This window comes from Periplaneta americana, chromosome 11 (assembly GCF_040183065.1).
Source record: "Periplaneta americana isolate PAMFEO1 chromosome 11, P.americana_PAMFEO1_priV1, whole genome shotgun sequence".
In the NCBI taxonomy this organism is placed as follows: domain Eukaryota; kingdom Metazoa; phylum Arthropoda; class Insecta; order Blattodea; family Blattidae; genus Periplaneta; species Periplaneta americana.
In genome coordinates this window covers 40216569-40240207 of record NC_091127.1, presented here as the reverse complement: position 1 = coordinate 40240207, position 23639 = coordinate 40216569, and the positions used below count along the sequence as shown (strand labels likewise).

General features: G+C 36.9%; 1 protein-coding gene across 2 annotated transcripts in view; it reads right to left on the bottom strand.

The window, feature by feature from the left end:
- Positions 1-23639, bottom strand: part of tws (protein phosphatase 2 regulatory subunit tws) — an 860194-nt gene that overhangs the window by 383657 nt on the left and 452898 nt on the right. For both annotated transcript variants that reach the window (XM_069839362.1, XM_069839363.1), the window contains exon 3: positions 16932-17017. The gene's annotated coding sequence lies outside the window, so the exon portion shown is untranslated. The remainder of the gene's footprint in view (positions 1-16931; positions 17018-23639) is intronic.

Below are 23639 nucleotides of genomic sequence, written 5' to 3'. Positions count from 1 at the left end.
TTCTTTGTACGTAGTCAACAGTATGTAGAAATTTGTCGTTCCTTCATACCATCGGTAAGGATTGTTATGCGTAACTTTCAAATAGCTGTATCTCCAAACCTATTGAAAATTGTACACATGTTTTATATAAACTTTTTTACTCAGAAGAGTCTATACTACCACTTCCTAAGATATTTACTATCCTTTCTGAATCACCCTGTATACAGGAAGTAACTAAATCCAATACCAAAACTTCTAGAGATGATAGAAGAGACCAAAACAAACGTTTTTTTTTTTGTTAAATGACCATGGTTCTGAAACTAATTATTGAATGACAAAATCAGAAACTTTACTGTACTGTAAGGAAAAAGGATTGCAGTTGTAACGTTACTTATAACACTCATGCTTCAAAATCATCAATATTTACATTAATTAGTAAATATGCCATGGCGTCAGAGCGCAATTTTTGTGCTGTGACAACACAGTACGTTATTGTTCATTGAGAACAGAGAGATGGAACAGTTCACGCACTTAGTTTATGGTGCATTTGAACCGCAGATTCGGTGAGCAGTAGATTGGCCGCGGTGCCCCATTAGATGGCCTGGTCGATCTCCTGACTTCACCCCACTTGCTTTTGTGCGGGGAGGCACTTGAAGAGCCTGAAGGACAAAGTAAGAGCTCATCGCTCGGGTTCTTGCAGCTGCTGACTCTCTACACCACATGTCTGGAGTCTTTGAACGTATACGGCAGGCAATTACACGTCGTTGCAGAGTTTGTATTGAAGCAGGAGGTCTCACTTTTGAACAGTTTTTGTGAGGGATTACAAATTGAAATGGTTTTGAAGCATGAGTGTCATAAGTAACGTTACAACTGTAGTATGTTTATTCTTTACAATGTAGTACAATTTTTGGTTTATCATTCAATAATTAGTTTCAGAACCATGGTCATTTAATAAAAACTGTTTGTATTGGTCTCTTCTATCATACCTATAAGTTAGGCCAGTGATGTCAACTGATGCCCATAGGAGCAAGCGCGCACTTTAGAGCCCAGGAGAGCCTGAGCGCTTTACAGCGGAAAGGAAAGAGACAGACGAAAGAGGTAGTATATGCCGCTATACTGTTTTCGCTGTAAGAAAAATCCTAATGTAAATATAAGCATGTTGTTGTCATACCCGTGATTGGCTCCCAATCGAAACACTCAAATGACGCAGGAAAATATAGTTCGTATTTGGAAACCACAATCTTGTATTATTTGAAAATAAAAAATTGAATTCTAGTTATTAAATACGATGAAACATTTCATTTCACTCATATGTAAAACGCTATGTGAAAGAAAAGCTACTTTTATATTTTGTTATGTACTATGAACGCGGATGAATACCAACAGCAATACCGAGGTAGTCTGTTCTTGTAACAAGCTGGCGTCACTTGAGCTCGTAGTTGTTCACGTAAGCAAGTTGTACTAAAGTATGGCTTCTGCATCCTCAAATATCCATTGTGAAAGCATAAGACTTAAAAATAATTTAATTACAGTAATTATGAATTAAATGTTTCCTAAGCAAACGAATGCATAGTAGTGAGGTTAGGCCTACTTGACAAGTAACGGGAAATGTTTAACATGAAACAGAATGTACAACAGTAGGCGGGAACACGTACTGAGAATCTATGGCGCGAAAGAGCGGCCAATGAAGCCTCACTTCAGTCACGTGCTATTGTTTACATTAGGATTTTTCTTACAGCGAAAACATTATAGGTCGAGCTATATACAGGGATTGCCAGCACTGATTCAATGGATAAAGGGAAGATAACTTATTAAAACTGTATGCATGTTAATTTTTAGATTTGTCTGAGAAGTATAAGTGCATTATAAGAATGTAAGTTTTAATTTTAATGTTCATTTTTCACAAGTTTGCTTTTTTATTCAAAAGGAATATTTTCTCAACTTTTTTACAGAAAAGTGAAATTTTCAGATATGTTTGTTTAGTAGCCTTACAGGTACTAAAACAATGTTTTCGCAAATCTAATATACCGTAAATACGTATTACTGAAGATAGTGTATTAAAGTGTTTGAAAATATTCGCATGCAAAATGTTTGTAAGGAAATGAATTAACAAAGCAAATACTGTTACATAACAAACAAAAGATATCTGCCTATATGTTGGTAAAACGTCAGCTCTATAGCTTCAGCAGATTTCGAGATAATTTAATATTCTGATAACAGAAAGTTGCGCACCAATATCACCTAAAAGCATAATGCGATAAGAGTTCTATTATGCAGTATTAGTTACAGTTAAAACATATACCTAGACAACTTTGCAGAAGCCATATAAAAATAACGACATAAAATTTCACGTTCCGTTTCAAGTTTGTGCACCACTGTTTTTTTAATCCAACAGGCTGCTTATTCCTCCTAGCATACCTAGCGCTTAATGCCCGCGCACGACGTCAAGGTCAGAAAAATGCGCTGCTTTGACGTCACTGAGTTACGGTATTGAATTTAGTTACACTCTGTATCTATGACAAAGTGCAAAACCGCAGACTTTTGTAGGTTATCTACATTGGTATGTCAGACAAAATCTTCCTAAACCTTGGCGAGAATAGTGGAGCAATGCTTTCTTTTAATGATCAGATGTCAGATGTTACTGCTACGAATGAGTCTCACTGCAGAGTTTCGCTTCTACTTAAATTTTCCTCCAAATAAGAAACTTCAGTACTTTTATTCATAAAACGTCGCGTTCTTATTAAACTGTTATATTCGTTGGCTTTTTTAAGCAGTAAATGAGAAATTGTGGAGGCTGCAGTGGCATGCTTACGGGTTGAATTACACGTAATTTACTTTCACACTGCGACACGCAATGAGAGGAAGACTGCATAGAGGCAAGGCCGCAGTACGGCTTGCAATTAGCGACAGGCAGCGAACGAGTCATGGTATTTTTATTTATTTATTGTTCCTTTTCTCTGAGTGTTGCTACAAATGGGGATGAGTGGCGAAAACTCCTATGGACAGCCAGGACCCATGATGAGTTGCCGAGCTAAGGATGATGATGATGATGATGATGATGATGATGATGATGTTCCTTTTCTCTTTCTCATCTTCTTTACCTTGTTTATTTCATTTATTTACTTTCTACCATCCTTCTCTTCTGTTTAGTTAATTATCCTTATTTCATATCTCTACCAGCATAATCAAGAACAAATTGTATAAACATTATGAAATACTTTTCGAAGAAGAACAAAATGGCTTCCGAAAGGGAAGATCATGTTGCGATGGATATTTTACATTAAAATTATTCATGGAAAAACACCGGGATTTCAACTTAGAAACACATATTGCTTTCATTGATTTGGAAAAAGCATTTGATAGGGTGAACAGAAATAAATTATTAAATGTATTAGCCACAGACCATGTTCCACAATAACTTATAGCAAACATATATCGTCGTGTGAATGCAAGAACTAGTTACCTCTTTTATAGCATAGCAAAAATCGCACAAAATGTAATGCAAGAACTTGGTAACTGATCGAACGATATCAGCAACATCTATTTTCCAATATAACAAATAGCTGAATGAAAACGAGACATGTTCCTTAGTGCAATAAAGAAGTAAATAGGCAATGTCACAAAATATGAAAAATCAAGTTACCTAGTTCTTGCATTCACACGACGATATAATATCTATAAAACAAATCTAATTGCAGTAAGGTGTGACAATAAATTATCGCATTGGACAGAAATTCATACAGGAGTAAGACAAGGCTGCAGCCTTTCACCGTTGCTATTTCTTATATATATATATATATATATATATATATATATATATATATATATATATGAATCAAATAATTAGAGAATGGAAACAATTGCCTCATGGATATATACAACTCAATAGACATTTACAACTAGAATCATTACTTTTTGCAGACGATTTAGCTCTGGTGGCATCATCAGAAGATGAATTACAACGTTCAATTTTTAATTTTAACAAAATTGGAATTAAATATGATATGAAAATCAATAAAGAAAAAAACTAAAATTATGGCCTTCTACGGAAAATACCCTGTGCCTAGCAAAATATGTTTAGATTCAAAAATATTAGAAAGGATAAATTATTTTACATATCTCGGATATACATTATCTTTTTTCGATGAAGTAGACATTTCACAGAAAATTTCTAAATACACCAAAACAATGGGAATAATTAACACCATTATGAAACCTTCCCTAGTACAAAGGCATACTCGAATTCGCCTTTACAAGACCTTGGCGAGACCTGTACTTTGTTACGGCAGTGAGGCATGGACATTGAGGAAGAAAGACGAAAGCAGAATAACGGCTAATGAAATGAAATTTATGAGATATAGGCCTACAGCGGAATATACGAAATGGAATCACAAACGCAATGAAGATGTAATGGAAGAATTACAACTAGAACCTGTAATTAATCACGTAAAACATTATCAGAACAACTGGATAAATCATCTGCATCGCATGCATAGAGATAGAATCCCAAAAGTCATGCTCCACTATCGTCCAAATGGGAAGAGATCTCGCGGTCGTCCAAAGGAGCGCTGGATTGAAAATTCAACTGTGAGTTCGTAACAGGCCATTTGGCCTAATACTTGGAGGAAGAAGATTCTTATTTCATTCCTATATTAGGCTACTTGAGTCTATCTCTTTTTCCATTCCATCTTTCACTTTCATTCAATTTATCCTTTTTTTCCTATATTTCCTTCATTCTTTCTTTTACTTCCCCTCAATTCCTTCTATCTCTTTTTTCATCTTAATTTCTTCCTTTCTATATTTCTATAATATCTTCTAATATTTCTTAATTTCCCCCTCATCTACTTATTCCTTTAATGTTTCCTTATTACAGTTACAATCATCATTTGCTTCATTCCCTTTCCTTCTACCACCCTTTAATAATGAGGCGGTGACTGGAAAAAGGCCACATAAGCAGAAATCATATTTGAAGTTTTATTTTCTCCGCAGAGAATTAAAACTAAATATTAACAAGATCTCAATTCCGTATTTTTTTATTTCAACGTTTTTCAATTATTATATATTCATTTTTATTGGGCGAGTTTACATTAAAGTAGTAAAATAATTTTGCAAAATATTAGCATTATTTGCTCTTTTCCTTGGATTTTTTTTCTGAGGCTTTGTGAAGGACGCTGTGCACCAAAGAGGAAAAGCTAACACTTTGGAGGAACTAAGGCAACGCATCACAAATGCAACTGCGCTAGTGACTCCACAAATGCTACAGAACAATTGAGGCGCTGACATGGGAAAGGTAGTAACTGCCAAAAGCAAAATTTTTCAGGGGAAGCAAAAAACAAATTTATGAACACTTTCTCACTTACATTATTACAGAAACTGCTTTAAATTAAAGGCATACACTCATGTTTGTGCTACATATGAAATTTGAAAAGCCTGGCACAGATTTATCTGTGAAATCCTATTTTATGAAAATACAACATTGAAATCACTCCTTAGCCAAACTGAGATTTAACGTTATTTATACATTACGCACAAATTTTTCGGTAAAATGCATGAGACTTTTCATCGAGGAAGTCTAACATAGATAACAAGTCTCTCTTTTTGGCATCAGGGACGACTGGTCTTCTTTCAAGGCGTGCAAGCACTGCAAGTTAGTGATTGACGTTAATGACTGTCCTTTCCTAAAAATCCTGTGCTCTATCCACATTTCAAGGTCATTAAATGACTGTCTTGTTTTTATTAGAGAAAAATCAGCTCTTGAGAGTCTAATCCAGTTGAGGGTGCTGATTTTGATAGGAGTTGTATTCAAAAGCTTGTCACATTCTGCAGAAAAGTCAAAGAAATCCTCATCCTTAATCATTATTACATTATTAGGCCTTACCTCTTCTGGAACCATGGTCTTGCATCTTTTTTTTTTTTTCTTTTCTCTATGATGCCAAATTCCCTATCACTTGGCATGTAGGAATGTTCTGAAACCAGGAATTTCAAGTCCACTGAATCAAAATGTTTCTTGGCAATAATGTAAATCAGGACCATTAGAATCATCCGATTCTTAATCTGCCCTACACAGTTATCAGCCCATATTTGTATAGACACACTCTGATGTTGTAAAAGGAGTTACTACCTTCTCCGCGCCAACAGCTGTGCACATACAACTTACAACATCTAGTGACTACGTTTCTAACTTCGTTTCATTACATACGGACATACTACCTTCTCTGTGCCATTGGCATGGCTATTTACTACTTTCTCAATGAAAAACCTAAAAATTCGAATTTTTGGCAGTTACGACCTTTCCCATGTCAATGCCTCAATTGGCGGGAGGTTGAGTACCGTTTAGATGTCTTCAGACAACTCAAGGCCCACACATCGAGTTCAACTGACCATTCTCCGAAACTCGGAGAGTTTTTACATCAAGTTGTACAAAAAGTTACGTTATAAATCCATTATTTATATACTTTAAATTAGCATTTATTTCTCGATCCCTCTAGTAGGGACACGGTGTATTATTTAAGCCTTTTATGATGGAAAATTCTGTTTTTAGGTTGGGGCACCAATCAGGTCGGGAGGATCACAAGATTAGCCCGGAGTCCGATGCCGAAAGTTGCCTAGCATTTGCTGTTAATTTATTGAGGGAAAATTCCGGACAAAATCTCAGTCAAATTGTCCCAACCAGGATTCGATTCCAGCCCTGCTAGTTCCTCAGTCAAGAATTATTACTGCTACTTAAAAGCGGTAGACTATATTAAATACTCGAACTCGGGTTTTCACACTTCATTGACACAATGCATGAGGGTTGACCACTAAAGAGAAACTAAGAGGTGGAACTTAAACTGAGGGGATTCAAGCAGGCATCGGAACTAGAATCCGGTAAGGCTTAGTGGATAAAGCGTCAGCACGTAGAGCTAAAAATCCGAGTTTGAGTCCCGGTGCCGGGGAGAATTTTTCTCCGCTCTACCCATCCTCCATCATATGATAACGCAGAATTCCTGCACGGAAATATCATACGTACTTCAGTACATCACAATAATATGATACGCGTAAATAATCACTTTGTGATTTAAGACGGCGCTAATTCCGTCGGATCCCGGCCACTTAGTCACTCGTACTGAGTGCACCTCTGCACATTAGTGTGTTGGACATTGTGCCACTGTCACACATCTGTGACACAGTGCATGAGGGTTGACCACTAAAGGGAAACTAAGAGATGGAACTTAAACTGAGAGGATTCAATCCGACATCGGAACTAGAATCCGGTGTGGTTTAGTGGATAAAGCGTCAGCACGTAGAGCTGAAAACCCGGATTCGAGTCCCGGCGCCGATGAGAATTTTTCTCCGCTCCACTCATCTTTCATCATAACAAAAGTTTCCTTGTGAAATGAATTAATATGTTCACTACGTATTGTATATTTTTATAGCTTGGCTGATTAAGTATATATACAGAGTGCGGCATTTAACGTTTCCTATTTTCAAACCCCCATAACTTATTTAGTTTACAAGTAGTTACATCTTATGTTTTGAAAATAATGTCTTTAAGATGTCCTCCATTGGCGTCAATGCATTGTTGCAATCTTCCCTGCATACCGGCCATTACTCGCCGCAATGTTTCAGGTGTAACATCAGCAATTTCTTCACGAATCGCGGTTTTAAGGTCCTCGATGTCATGAAGGATACGACCGTAGACCTTACTCTTAAGATACCCCCACAAAAAGAAGTCTGGTGCAGTGAGATCAGGGGAAACAGAGGGCCACTGAATGTCACCTAATCTGGAGATAAGTCGCCCAGGGAAAGCAGCACGAGTGTGTTCATTGAAACACGTGCTGTATGGGATGTGGCTCCATCCTGTTGAAACCACAGGCGCTGAATGTTCCAGTTACGCCGCACGGAACGATAGGGACTTCTCTGCAGAGCCGTTCTCACACGTTCGACATTATCAGGAGTCCGCGCCGTTTTCTGACGAACTCGAGCTTTGTTTTGAACCGATCCCGTTTCACGCCACTGACGCACCCGCACACTGATTATTTTTCGTGATGGTGCAACTCCAAGTTGATTATCACCAAAAATCCGCCTAAACTCGCGCTGGATAGCAACAATTGACTTGGCTGAAACAAACTGTTCAACACGGAAAATGCGCTGTTGCACCGGCCAACGTTCCATGGTTAACTAAAGGCTTTGCTACACCGAATCCCTGTGTTGGGATGTGGCTAACTAAATCCAAGGCTTTGCTACACCGAATCCCTGTGTTTGCAAACATGTTTTACCAACAATGTGAACAGAATCGCCAGCTTAAAATGGGAAACGTTAAATGCCGCACCCTGTACTTGTAATTTGAAGTAATTTGCATAAGTAAGTTATTACCAATTTTTATATATCTAAACTGATTGAATTGTTTATGCTTTCAAACTGAATTAACTTACTTGCTATGTATTATATTTTATAGCTCAACTGATAAATAATAGTTTTGATTTGTAAATTTAATCATCTGATTGCTATGTATTGTATTTTTTTTTTTTGTAGAGCCAATAATGTAGCTCAGTCGGCAGACACGCTAGCCTGCTGATCCGGAGCTGCGTTCGAACTTTGGTTAGATACCCGTTTGGTCTGATTGCCTGATTGGGTTTTTCCCGAGGTTTTCCCGAATCATAGAGGTAAATTTCACGAGAGGATCCCTGCGAGGGGAGTATGGTCCTTGCGGGGTAAGAGGAGAGAGTAAGCTAGTAATTCAGCGTTCCTGAAGGAGCAGGTGGATGGGAGTGGTATCATTGGCCGGCTGGGACAAACAAGGCTCAGTCAATGGCCGGCCGGTTCAGTGTCGGAGATAGATTATAAGAGTGGGGGAAAAACTCGCATTCCTTGCTCGGATCTTCTCGTGAAATGCGGACTGTGCCAGGTAATCTATAGCGAATCCTCGGCCTGACCTCACTTCATCTCGACAAAAATTGTAATCTTATAAAATTTTGACTTGTTCCACATCTTAAAGCTTCAATGGTAATGTAAGATGTATGAAATGAAAAAAAAAACTATTTTTATTTGCTTATTTCTTTCTATTGTTATTTGAGCCGTTCAGGGCAGAAGTGGTGTAAGTCAAAATTGGGTGATTAGGTTTAAAGTAAAAATTCTGTAAAATTCAGCGCAAAGTAGCAATTAATATGTCCTTCGTGCTATCCACTGACTACTAATAGTTTAAATAAATTCAATATTAATTGCTAATTTGCGCTGTATTTTACAGGATATTTACTTTAACCCTCATTACCCATTTTTGACTTACACCACTTCTGCTCTTAACGGCTCATTTCTTACTTCTTTTCTTTCTTGCTTCCCTTCTTCTTAGTTTTTTTTTGTCTCAGCATTTGTTCTTTGTCGTAGCTGTCTTTTTATTTATATTTTCCTATATTTCTCTTTCCTTCACTTTTCATTTCTATCTCTTATTACTTTCGTTATTTCCTTATTTTTCTTCCGTGTTCCATTTCTTTCTCATTTTTCTTCACTCTGTCCATTTTCGTTCTTCCATTCATTATTTCCTTAATCTTTCTTTCTTTCTTTCTTTTCATTTATTCGTACAATCAATCATTCATTCTTTCTTTCTTTTCTCTTTCGATTTGTATTGTTTTCTCTATCGTGAACTATCGAATTTAATATTTTGTTATGATGATGACGATGTCGACAAGTAGGTTATTTTACGACGCTTTATCAACATCTTAGGTTATTTAGAGTCTGAATGAGCTGAAGGTGATAATGCCGGTGAAATGAGTCGGGGTCCAACACCGAAAGTTACCCAGCATTTGCTCATGTTGGGTTGAGGGAAAACCCCGGAAAAAACCTCAACCAGGTAACTTGCCCCGACCGGGAATCGAACCCGGGCCACCTGGTTTCGCGGCCAGACGTGCTAACCGTTACTTCACAGGTGTGGACCGATGTCGATAATGATAACGACAAGATGATGACGGTGATATTGATGGTTATGGTGGCGGTGAGGATAAACACTAATAACCCTAATTAAGATATTCAATTTGTTACATTTGATGAAGCGCTGATATAGCCAAAACAGAATTCAGTTTCGTCACTATTCTTCTTTCTTTCTTTCAGTGTAAACGGACATAAAAATATCTCATTTTCTGATCTCATCCACTCCAGCGAGTTTATGGCCGCAGAATGAAATATGAACTCGAGAATTCTGCACTTAAAAATCCCCACCAGCATGTTTAAAATTTCATGGGACCACTCTTCCATCCTGGAAATAATTAATGATTCTCTGTTAAACGCCTCTTCTTGAGAAAAACTGTATCACACAGATAACGATGGCACAGCAGGAGGCTCTGGCTTATGAAATATGACGTATCAGTATTCAGGAGCGTGAGGAATTGTTTCGTGGCGACACGTAATGCTACCATCCATCAAAGCATTATACTCAATATCGGATTATGTCTTTCTCATAGTGTTTTTTTTTTCAATTAATACGAAATATCCGACGTTCACCAATGCAGATCAAGCGGTAGCTATGTTAGCTACAAGTTCAAGGGACCCGGGATCGACTCATGGAAGGGGAGCATAGATTTATCCCTGAGTGCAGACTGTGTGTCCGTTTCGAGTGTTAGTCCTGTGTTGTTGTCTTACATCCATCCCGTGTTCGATTTTGAATAGGAGCTTCCAGCACTTAATTTTACGTTCATGATGAAGGTAACATATTTGTTTGCCTAGCTCAACCAAAGAGAGACGATTTTACTGATTTAATAACATCAGTCGACAAATTGAAACTTTTTTTTCGTGTATCTGGTGTTTAAATGAGTGGATTAACCTCATTTTTGGGTACTCAATTCAGTGAAAAAATCAGTTTCTTTCTATCACATATTATTATATTACGATGTACCGAAGTACATATATATTTCAGTGCAGAAATTCTGCGTCATCATATGATGATGGAAGAGTGGAACAGAGAAAACTTCTCTCCGGCACAGGGATTTGAACCCGCTCTACGTGCTGACGCTTTATCCATTAAACCACGCCGGATTCCCATCCCGATGTCGGATCGAATCCTCTCAGCTTAAGTTCAAACTCTTGGGTTCAACTTTCCTAATGGCATATCCTAGACCTAAGTTAAAAAGTAAATGTGATAGTACATCCCCTTGCTTTAGCCCGCAGAGAATTGGAGTCAATATGAACTAAAAATTTTGTCGCAAGAAGTCTTTTTAGTGTACATTTATACATACGTACATATACATAAATAACATATACATTACATATACATACATTATATTCTTGTGAGATTAGCTTATTTACCAAATTTTGTACAGATGGTAGTATTGTGGGCATGTTTATGTAGTTTAAAATTCATAAATTTTGGACAAAAATTCTAGAAGTTTTAAAAATCACACACTTGTCCCCTTAAAAGTGATCTAAATATCCTTTGTAAGAGAGGAATAAAGAATATTATATGCTGGATATGCTATATCATCCTTCTAGTAAAATGGTATATAATTTTTATAGCGAGTGTAAAGAAAATTACAATGAGTACACAGAAGCTTATCTATGTTAGGAGAAATGCGAGGCTGTCTCTCGCTGATGCATGAACCCAACGCTAGCCAGGCTTATGGGCAAGATGAGAGAATAGCTTGACGTACTCCAAACAGTTTTCCGCCTCTTGACTTCATAGACGACCACAAGAGCGGCGTTCTTTGTACTAATAGTAAGACTCGTCGACTGGCAAAGTAATGAACGCACCTATTATAACAGGTTATACGAAAGAGAGATTACAGTATGTGACTATACTTGGTTCACACATGTCGGAGAGGGTACAGAAACCGTACAGTGCCTTTCGATAGTATCAAGATTTCATAGTGAGTAGGCCTATGCACTTTGTAGGTATAACCCTGGCCGTCGAAATCTGTTTGCAACCAACTAGTAGGAGAATGACAATGACACAAATAGGGAAGTGTTACAAAACACCCACAAAGAACATCAGAAGATCACAGCCTCAATCGGTCACGGAAGCCGCCAATCCATTACATTTCTACTGTTAACGCCACATCTCAAGAGCCTACTCTTCAACTGGGCGAAAGGACATCGGCACTGGACCTTGAATGATTGACGACAAGTCTTCTGGGTCGCTGAATCCCGTTTACAGTAATTTCAAACAGACAGAAAGGTGCGATCTGGGTAAAACAGCACTAAGTGATGGACTCGTGTTAACAAGAACTGTCCAGTATGGGAAAGGCTCGAATAATCTGGGCCGTGTTCAACTATCACACAATTGGACTTCTAGTACATCTCTATGTATCTCTGAATGGTCCAGGTTGTATGTCCGTACACCTCCTTTCCGATTATCTATAGCTTTAATTTTATGGTCGTCATTTGCCCACAGCGAGATGAGCTTTTCCATAAGGAATTTGAGCCTCCCAGAGAGCAGTAGCTTTTGGAAAATGCTGTCATAGAATGGTCTCCACGTTCGCCGGATATGATATGCGTCGAATATCCAATATCATTTCTTTTTGAAATGTAACCAAGACAAACGTGGACAGAAATTTACATCTACATCAAGTTGGTGTTATTCTCCTACCAAGCTAGGAGGACTTCAGCACTGCTGGTCTTGTATTTTCTTTCCTTATTGTTGGACGTACCTGGTAGATGTCTTTAAATCGCCCCCCCCCAAAAAGTCACTTCGAGATAAGTCAGAAGAGCGGGGTGGCCAAGCTACCCTTACATAGCTGTTTCATAGCCAAAACTGAGATACAATATTTACAGTTTTTCTTTTTTTCTTTGATTGTAAAAATTTCTATCTAAAGATACTTTACAGGACCAAAGTTCTAATTTGAAAATTCAAAGTTGACCCCGTTAGTCACTATTTCCAGTTTGTCCCGGAGAATTGAAGTACCATTAATCGATTCTTTGTAAAGGTTTTGAATAAGGATTTTTTTCGCCAACACCCACTATCATGTCTTTTTCGAGAAAAAAAAGGACGATATTGCTTAGTTGCTTCATGAGTGATGTTTTAATTGTATCACTTATGTTAGTTAGTGGGGTTTAAAAAGGGCGCGTCAGCTACTATGGCTATCTGCGCCCTTATCTAAAATCCTTCACAAAACACAAACACAATACAATAATCAAAATGCTTAAAAGAACTAAAAAGCGTTGTCACGGTTAAAACGAGGGACACAAATTCAGTTTCAACAAGGTGATGCACAAAAATCATAAAAGTGAACAGTTCTCAGACCCTACCTAATATTTAAAAAGAAACAATAAAATAATAAAACAAATGCCATTAGAAATAACTTATCTGGCGCATTTCTAAAATACTCGGATGTAAAAGGTACGAATTTCAAGTTTGTCAGAAACATAAAAATAACAAATGCAACCTCCGGATGTAAAGGATCCGGAGGATAAGTAGAACGGGTCAATAAAGAACTACATCATCCTGTCAAGTCCTGTATTCGATAAAAATCTCAGAAACAAAAAATAATAAAACAAATGCCATTAGAAATAACTTATCTGGCGCATTTCTAAAATACTCGGATGTAAAAGGTACGAATTTCAAGTTTGTCAAAAATATAAAAATAACAAATGCAACCTCCGGATGTAAAGGATCCGGAGGATAAGTAAAACGGGTGAATAAAGAACTACATCACCCTGTCAAATCCTGTATTCGATAAAAAATCTCAGAAACAATAAAATAATAAAACAAATGCCATTAGAAATAACTTATCTGGCGCATTTCTAAAATACTCGGATGTAAAAGGTACGAATGTCAAGTTTGTTAAAAATATATACTAAATAACAAATGTAACCTCCAGATGTAAAGGATCCGGAGGATAAGTAAAACGGGTGAATAAAAAGCTACATCACCCTGTCAAGTTCTGTATTCGATAAAAATCTCAGAAACAATAAAATAATAAAACAAATGCCACCAGAAATAACTTATCTGGCGCATTTCTAAAATACTCGGATGTAAAAGGTACGAATGTCAAGTTTGTTAAAAATATATACTAAATAACAAATGTAACCTCCGGATGTAAAGGATCCGGAGGATAAGTAAACGGGTGAATAAAAAACTACATCACCCTGTCAAGTTCTGTATTCGATAAAAATCTCAGAAACAATAAAATAAAACAAATGCCACCAGAAATAACTTATCTGGCGCATTTCTAAAATACTCGGATGCAAAAGGTACGAATGTCAAGTTTGTTAAAAACATATACTAAATAACAAATGTAACCTCCGGATGTAAAAGGTCCGGAGTATAAATAAAAAGGGTCAATAAAAACTAAATCACCCTGTCAAGTCCTGTATTCGATAAAGATCTCAGAACTGCATTTGTACAATTAAAATCATTTCCAAGAGCGTCACGTAGAGTCGGCCGAATGCCACATTGCCTATGGACAAGGTCATATTTTCTGCAATGCAATAAAAAATGTTCCACGGTCAGTGGAACACGGCATATCTCACACTCCAGCTGAGGTTCGCCACATAAGAGATGGCCATGTGTAAGACGACAGTGGCCAATCCTCAATCGGGTGAGTAAAACTTCTTCGTGTCGGTATCACTTATGAGGTTCTAACCTGTCTTCGGATAGTGGACTAAACAACAACAATAACAACAACAAGGAAGAAAGGAGGAAATGTGAGCTGAAAGATATTGCCTACAGAATTCTTATTACTGGAGAAAAATTCGTTCCGGCACTGGGAATCGAACCCGGGACAAACACCCCACAAAGAACATCAGAAGATCACAGCCTGAATCGGCCACGGAAGCCGCCAATACATTACGCCACGTCTCAAGAGCCTACCCTTCAACTGGGCGAAAGGACAAAAGAGGAGAGTTTGGCCGGCACTGTGGATCGGGTATCGACATAGCTCAGATGGTAAGAGCATTCAACGCGCCAAGAATTCTGTAATAATAATAATAATAATAATAATAATAATAATAATAATAATAATAATAATAATAATAATAATAATCCGTGGCGCCACAGCCCCTGGAGGGCCTAGACCAACCAGCCGGCTGCTGGCCTCACGCCCACATGTCGAAGCAGAGGTGGACGATCATCCAACCAGAATGGAGGTATCGTGTGGTTAGCACGATGATCCCCCCCAGCCGTTATATCTGGCATTCGCAACCGGATTTCGCTACCTATCGTAGCTCCCCAAATTTCATGAGAAAATTAAGAATTCTGTAGGCTATATATTTTATCTTAGAAAGCATGATGACAAAGATATTCAGATAGTCAATATAATATAATATAATATAATATAATATAATATAATATAATATAACATAATATAATATAACTTTTTTATTTTATTTTATTAGGTTATTTTACGACGCTTTATCAACATCTTTGGTTATTTAGCGTCTGAATGAGATGAAGGGATAATGCCGGTGAAATGAGTTCGGGGTCCAGCACCGAAAGTTACCCAGCATTTGCTCATATTGGGTTGAGGGAAAACCCCGGAAAAAACCTCAACCAAGTAACTTGCCCCGACCGGGAATCGAACCCGGGCCACCTGGTTTCGCGGCCAGACGCGCTGACCGTTACTCCACAGGTGTGGACAATATAATATAACATAATATTGTTTTATTTGAAGTTCAATCTAATTGACATATCACAAGTTTAAAATCAATGAAATTTACATATGTGAATGACCATAGTGTATTATGAAAATTAAAAAATTCCACAAAATTGTTTCATGTAAATGCTAACACAGATAACCCAGTGCAGTACACACGTTCTTAATATGTGAGTATTCCGGAAAGAATTTCTATAATTTGCATTTATATAAGATTTTTCATTGAACAAATTACTCACATAATAATTAATATATATTTCAGAATGATCCCACCATAAAAACGAGTGATGAAACATTGAGACCAAGGCTCACAGTAAAACATCCAACTAATGAAGCTATTATGAAGTTTAAAGAGGAATCAAATGATTTTTATCATGTTTGCAATTTTATAATGTTATAATTTAAACATAAGACCAAGAGTTCAGCCACGATTTTATTACATATATTAAATTTTATACCTGTATTTTATATTTTAGATTGTTATTCATCATAAGTCAATCATAAAATAGTTGTTTTATTATTATATAAAGATGTGTTTAATCAGTTTGTACACATTCCACAACAAACACTTAAAAATGTACAAGATATTTTATGCAAAATGCCTCATGGTGCCCGAAGGGCGAAAACGTTTTCTTTAATTTTCATAATACACAATGATCATTTACATATGTAAATGTCATTGATTTTAAACTTGTGATATGTCAATTAGACTGAACTTCAAATAAAACAATATTATGTTATACTATATATTTTAGCACACATATCCTCCTTTCTCCCTCATTGAATCAATCAATCAATATTGGTGCTCAGCTGTTTGGAGTTAGCCGAAAATAACGCTCCCAACCAAATAAGGGTGACTCTTCAAGTTGCACATATTTTATCCCAATGATGAAACTTGTATGTATTTCTGAAAAGTTGGAGATATTAAGTTTCATAACGCTATGGAATACCCAAAAGACTACTATGAACATAAAACTTGTTTGGGTTGAGATAAGATTAAAGTGCAAAGTTTTTTAAGGCCAGTTTTATTTCTCTACCATTGTTAATTGAACACTAGAGAAAAAAAGTAATATTTAAACATTTTTAGTACTTGTAAAACGAATATTCTAAGGCTTTGTGTTAATTACTAGGAATGCAGTGAAATAAAATCCATTCTTACGATTGAGTCTTGTCTAACCTGAACAAGTATTTGTGATTATTCCACGTCATCTACATATAACTGCTAGCTACAGAGAAATTCCTTTATTTCGGTGCTATCCGTAATCTACAGTCACAAAACTACATATAACCCCAATAAAGAGATATCTGTTTAAAATGTACTGAAAGTGAAAGGACGGAGATATAAATGATCTCTCCAGATGCTCCAGGGAAGAAACATTTGTACAAAATATGACGTACCTGTTGATTCTGTGAAGAAGATGGAGAAGATATCACGAGATGGTGCTGCAGCATCGACCGAGAATAGATGAGGAAAGCAGATCCTCCTAGAACAAAGAATACGTACAAGTGAAAATCTTTTATTCTTTTTCTGCCCATGACATATAAGGGATTCGGTGTATCATTCTGGGATTAAAATGTCTATAATAATGGAGATGAAAGATACTTGGAGAAGAATAAAGAAGTGTATGTGGTATTTGTGGAACTAGAAAAGGGGTTTGACAGAGTGAACTAGAATAAACTGACGGGGATCCTGAAGAAAACTGGCGTGTATTGAAAAGAGAGGAGGCTGTTCAGTAACCTTTATATGAAACGAGTCAAAGTCAGGATAGGAGAAGAAATCTGCAGTGCTTGGGAAAAGTGACACAAGTCAGTTTCCACAAACCTTTTTTGATAATTTATTGACAACTTATACTGGTTTGTGTCGATTTGATTTTTTTCTGTATGAATTATTGTAATGGGAGAAATACTTATTGTATTTTTTTCCAAACGAGCAGATGTTCCGTAAGTTGTCAATAAATTATCAAAAAAGGTTTGTGGAAACTGACTTATGTCACTTTTCCCAAGCACTGCAGATATATCAGAAGAAAGTGAAATAGGGAGAGGAGTACGACGAGGATACCCTTTATCACCTACCCTGTTCAACATCTACTTGAAGGATTTAGTGAAGAACTATTTTCAGAACATGGAAGGAGTGATGTAGGAGGAAGAAGAAGAAAGTGTATCAGATTTGCTGATCATATGGCGTTGTTGGCAGAAGAGGAAATGATAGTGCAGTATGGGATGAAGATAAATGCAAATAAGACGAAGGCCATGGTCATAGGAAGAAAAGTAAAGAAGGTAAACTTGCGAATTCTACAGTAAATGAGGCAGCAGAGCAAGTGGACAACTTCAAATACTTGCGGTGTACTATAAGCAGTAACATAAGTTGCTATCAGAAAGTCAAAAGGAGAATACCAAAGGCAAAGAAAGCTTTTAATAGAAAAAGGATCATCTCCTGTGGACCTCTGGAGAAAGAACTAAAGAAGAGACTAATGGAGTGCTTTGGGTGAAGTGTAGCATTTTATGGAGGCAGAAACATGGATATTACGACTAAGTGAAAAGAAACGACTAGAAGCATTTGAAATGTGGATATGGAGAAGGATGGAGCGTGTGAAATGGATAGACAGAATAAGAAACTAAGCTGTGTTGGAAAGAGTGGGGGAAGAAAGAATGATGCTGAAACTGATCAGAAAGAAGAAAAGCAATTGTTTGGGTCACTGGCTGAGAAGAAACTGCCTACTGAAGGATGCACTGGAAGGAATGGTGAACGGGAGAAGAGTTCGGAGTATAAGAAGATATCAGATGATAGACGACATTAAGATATATGGGTCATATGAGGAGACAAAGAGGAAGGCAGAAAATAGGAAATACTGTAGAATGCTGAGTTTGCAGTGAAACACCTGCCCTTGGGGAGAACACTATGAATGAAAATGGATAATGGAAAATATTCACTGTAATTATTAGCAAAAGAAGAGATAATTTTAATATTACTATTTTTAATGGAAAGAAAGAAGTATCCTAGTCTTTTTGTTCCAGACAAGGAAAAGTTTGTAATGTTTGTCACTCAAAGTTGTTGTTTCAAATAAAAATATACTCTGTTGAAAAGGAAGTGTGTTTACTTACAAAAACAGTTCATTAAACGATACCCATTCATATGGCAACTGATTTCCTCATCAGTTCATTCCACCGAAACCATGTTTACGATTTGCAGAAGAAGTGAAGCGGAACAATGAGACGAGAACGTGAGAATATTCTCACATTCACACAAATATAAAAAAACATACAATGAAAACCATTAAACTAACAAGAAAATATCACAAAACATCACACCGTAATCCCCTTTGAAAGTCTACGAACAGGTAAATGCTGTAAAAAAAAAAAACAAGTAAACTGCAAACCTTTAGCTACCGGTACAAGCTATGAGGGGCAAAGAAATGAGTTTGAATTACAGCTCAGAATGTTTCGTTCCATAATATAACAACAATTTTCTACTTGTCGCTCACGAAGAGAAACTGGATGTGTCAAATCTTTTACTACAGTGTATGGAGTTTGGTTATTAATGGAGAAAAATTCGTTACGGCACCAGGGATCGATACCGGGATCCCCAGTTCTACGCACTGGGTGCTCTAGCCACTGAGCTACACCGAGTCTCAATCCGAACCACCGGATCGAATCTTTCCCCTTTGGTACTTTCCCTCAGTGGCCTTACTCCATGTTCGACATATTCATTCATTCATTCATTCATTCATTCATTCATTCATTCATTCATTCATTCATTCATTCATTCATTCATTCATTCATTCATTTTATTCCATAGATCTTACATGAGTAATGAAGCTTTATGTTGTGGAACAAGTAAAAGTTGTACAATATTACAATTACAATTTTTACAAATTGTTACAGTTTTACAATTTAATAATTTTCTACAATTTTTACAATTTTGTGAAATTTTTTACAATATTTTGGCGAGATGTAGTGAGATGACATATATTTTGACATATGTCAAAGTACACCACAATTTTACACACAAAACTGAATAGGCCTACCATAATATTAATAAAATGTAAACAACAAGTAAGTAGAAATCAGACATATTATATATAGCATACAGAAAGAAAGGATATATATAATCTCATCGACGCTAAATAACCTAATAGTTGATACTTACTTACTTACAAATGGCTTTTAAGGAACCCGAAGGTTCATTGCCGCCCTCACATAAGCCCGCCATCGGTCCCTGTCCTGAGCAAGATTAATCCAGTCTCTATCATCATATCCCACCTCCCTCAAATCCATTTTAATATTATCCTCCCATCTACGTCTCGGCCTCCCTAAAGATCTTTTTCCCTCCGGTCTCCCAACTAACACTCTATATGCATTTCTGGATTCGCCCATACGTGCTATATGCCCTGCCCATCTCAAACGTCTGGATTTAATGTTCCTAATTATGTCAGGTGAAGAATACAATGCGTGCAGTTCCGCGTTGTGTAACTTTCTCCATTCTCCTGTAACTTCATCCCGCTTAGCCCCAAATATTTTCATAAGCACCTTATTCTCAAACACTCTTAACCTATGTTCCTCTCTCAGAGTGAGAGTCCAAGTTTCACAACCATACAGAACAACCGGTAATATAACTGTTTTATAAATTCTAACTTTCAGATTTTTGGACAGCAGACTGGATGATAAGAGCTTCTCAAAGTTGATACAGCGTCGTTAAATAACCAACTAAAATAAAAAATATATATACACATACATACATTTTTTTTATTTATTTTATTGGGTTATTGTACGACGCTGTATCAACATCTAGGTTATTTATTTAGCGTCTGAATGAAATGGTGATAATGCCGGTTAAATGAGTCCGGGGTCCAGCACCGAAAGTTACCGAGCATTTGCTCGTATTGGGTTGAGGGAAAACCCCGGAAAAACCTCAACCAGGTAACGTACCCCGACCGGGATTCGAACCCGGGCCACCTGGTTTCGCGACCAGACGCGCTGACCATTACTCCACAGGTGTGGACTACATAACTACATACATACATACATACATACATACATACATACATACATACATACATACATACATACATACAGATTGGGGGCATGGAAGGGTAATAAAATTGTCAACGAAGAAGGGGAACGTCTTTTTCCGCTTTGTAAAGAAAAGGATTCCTATATGCATATTTTATTACTATGTGTCGAAGTGGAACAGGTGCGGAGAAAATATTTACCACCCTCGATGCTAAGTCAGAGTAGGAGTTCGCTTGCATGTCTTGACGTCATGGGGAATAGAGAATGGGAACAAAAGACTGGATTGTTCCTCTTGAAGGCGAGGAAGATTAGAGCTGCAGCTGTCGAAGTTTGCGACGCGAACTGAGGAAGGGATAATAGTATCCACCCAACTGTACACTTTTATGTCTTTTAGGTTAGGATATATTATATAATGTGTTTTATTGTGTCATTTCCATTTTTAATATGTGTGTTCTTTGAGAGAGTAGTTGGATGTAATTATAGGTGTGTTCTTTGAGAGAGTAGTTGGATGTAATTATAGGTGGGGGGAGAACCTACAAAGTTGGACTTGTTTTGGGTACAAAGCACGTACGGTCAGAAGACCCGTGCATTGGATTTTAGACAAAACTATGATAATATAAAATTTGTACAGGGACATCACTTTATTTTTACCAACATTTTTAACATTAACCTGGCTATACTCGGAAACACTGTTACCCCCTTCCATTACAGGAGTTTTATGTTACTAGTGCAATATGTAAACAAATCATTTTACTAGGTATAGGAGGAGAGAAAAGTAGTGTATCCATTTATGTTGTAGGGAAATACGATATTACGATTTTCAGTTTGATCACCACTTTTACGGAATTTATCAAAATACAGTAGAGTAGTAACATTTTTTTTTTTTCAAAAACTCAACTTTTCAGGTGGCTATGTTCGTTATGTAATGTCTACTTTATTTAGCATATTAATTATTGATGTTAACATACAATATAGAAAGTGCACTTAAATTGAGGGGGTCATAAGTAAAGGGCTGTAAGTGCACTTAAGTTACTTTTGAGAAAGTGGGGTTTAAATATTTAAGCTTTCGTAAAATCAGTGAAATTTTTATTTAAATTTTAATATGTGATGCGATTAAAATATCCCTTTGCCACTAAAATTGTAGATACACTTACACTGGATCCACTTAACTCATGTTATTACAAATGTCACTAGCGTTCCTTTGCTTCTAGCCACCTCAATTCAAAATAAGCTAATCTGAATGTTTAAACAAGTTGCTGAAAATGGTTGCCGTTCATTACAATGCAGGCTTCAATTCTTTACGCATATTACTAAAAACATTTTGAAGCATATTCTCTGAAATTGAATTTATCGTTTCTTGAATATAATTTTTTAGTACGATATTATTAATATAGGTTCTTTCTTCTATAGAAAACGCAACCATATTTCTGAAACACACTATACACGGCAGTGTTTACTTCACTGCTTGAAGACTTCGAATGCTACAGCAGCCGTAAGTTTGTGTGTCTGACGGGAGCAAGGACATTAGTGAAGGGGTGGAAGTGACGTACATTCAGAAATGCAGGTACAATAAAAATGCAAGTAAAAATAAAATGATGTCCCTGTATGTATAATATTAGTCAATAAATCCATCTATCTATCTACATACATACATATATATACATATATATATACACACACACTGGGCCTAACAAAGCCTGTCAAAAGCCTTTTCTAAGTCCACAAAAACTACGTACACTTCTTTATTCTTCTCTAGGTATCTTTCACCGATTGTCCGCAGCAGTCCAATTGCATGTCTCGTACCTTTTCCCTTCCTGAAGCCAAACTACTCTTCTTCAAACCGTTCTTCCATCTTAGAATATAAACGTCGATTCAGTATTCGCAAGAGAATCTTCGCCGAGTGGGATATTAGACAGGTAGTCCTGAACTCCTTACATTTCTTGGCATTATTTTACTTCGGTACCATTAATATATAAAAAAAGCAACAAGAACTGTTGGTTGGATGATCATTCACCTCTGCTTCGGCATCTGGACGTGAGGTTAGCAGCATGCTGTCCTGCCCTTCATGGGCTGTCCGCGCCACGGATTGCTTGATAGTTTATATTAGCAGATACATTTTCATAGGTATTTTTCCTTTGCAGTATCTCCTTGTACAGGGACATCATTTTATTTTTACTAACATTTCTGATATTAACCTGCCTATACCTTTGAATCAACGGTTGCTAACCCCTTCCATGACTGCAGTTCGATGGCGTAATATACAAATAAATCACTTTACTAGGTACAGGAGGGAAGAAAAGTAATCAATCCATTTATGTAAACTAGGAAATATCACGCTTTTGAGTTTGATAATTTTCATTAGGTTTTTGTTTAATCAGAATACAGCACAGTATTAACACTGAGTGTTTTTACTCACGAACTGAGCTGTCCATGCGGACGTATTCATTATGCAGTGTATATTAAAGTGTCTATAGCTCATTAGCGTACACTATAGAGAATGAAGTTAAATTGAAAAATAATCATAATATGGATATTTAAACACATTTTTCAAAATGGTGGCGGTTCATTTCGATTAATGTATGTAATTCCAATTACCAGTTTCGTCCTTCGTACTAGTAGGCCTAACTCATGTTGAAATATAATTCTGTACCTAATCTATAAAAGGGTACCTTACGTACTGTAAATTCAATCTTCACTTCTGCTCGATCCGAAAAGATAAAATTACTCAGACATGCTATCTACTGTCCGTCCAAGTGATTATGTCGCAGGATCGTAGAAAGAAGGGAAATCACGTGACAGTTAATTACTTAACGAGGCCCTTTTATTTAAGTTATTTTAAACAGTTGTATGGGTATAATATTACGTATATGTCCAATTCCTAACAGAAATTAATGTTCTCAGAAAAGAGCTAAGACAGCCCAGCCACTAGCCTTTACCGAGAGGCGAATAGAAGCTGGTGGGGAAAACCGGAATGCGACGTAGGCAAATGGGCGACAGTACCTTTGCGAAAATGATGCAATATTGAAAGCTCTTTCGTCATTGGAAAACGCGAACATATTTTTTGGAACGTACTGTGACGGTAAGGCTACTATGACT